Here is an 800-nt window from a genome sequence, read left to right on the forward strand (position 1 = left end):
TTAGATACAGAGTAAAGCGTCCTCTACACTGTCCCCATCAAACACTCCCAGGACAGGTACAGCACGGGGTTAGATACAGAGTAAAGCTCCCTCTACACTGTCCCCATCAAACACTCCCAGGACAGGTACAGCACGGGGTTAGATACAGAGTAAAGCTCCCTCTACACTGTCCCCATCAAACACTCCCAGGACAGGTACAGCACGGGGTTAGATACAGAGTAAAGCTCTCTCTACACTGTCCCCATCAAACACTCCCAGGACAGGTACAGCACGGGGTTAGATACAGAGTAAAGCTCCCTCCACACTGTCGCCATCAAACACTCCCAGGACAGATACAGCACGGGGTTAGATACAGAGTAAAGCTCCCTCTACACTGTCCCCATCAAACACTCCCAGGACAGGTACAGCACGGGGTTAGATACAGAGTAAAGCTCCCTCTACACTGTCCCCATCAAACACTCCCAGGACAGGTACAGCACGGGGTTAGATACAGAGTAAAGCTCCCTCTACTCTGTCCCCATCAAACACTCCCAGGACAGGTACAGCACGGGGTTAGATACAGAGTAAAGCTCCTCTACTCTGTCCCCATCAAACACTCCCAGGACAGGTACAGCACGGGGTTAGATACAGAGTAAAGCTCCCTCTACACTGTCCCCATCAAACACTCCCAGGACAGGTACAGCACGGGGTTAGATACAGAGTAAAGCTCCCTCTACTCTGTCCCCATCAAACACTCCCAGGACAGGTACAGCACGGGGTTAGATACAGAGTAAAGCTCCCTCTACTCTGTCCCCATCAAC

Source organism: Scyliorhinus canicula, chromosome 16 (assembly GCF_902713615.1).
Source record: "Scyliorhinus canicula chromosome 16, sScyCan1.1, whole genome shotgun sequence".
NCBI lineage: Eukaryota > Metazoa > Chordata > Chondrichthyes > Carcharhiniformes > Scyliorhinidae > Scyliorhinus > Scyliorhinus canicula.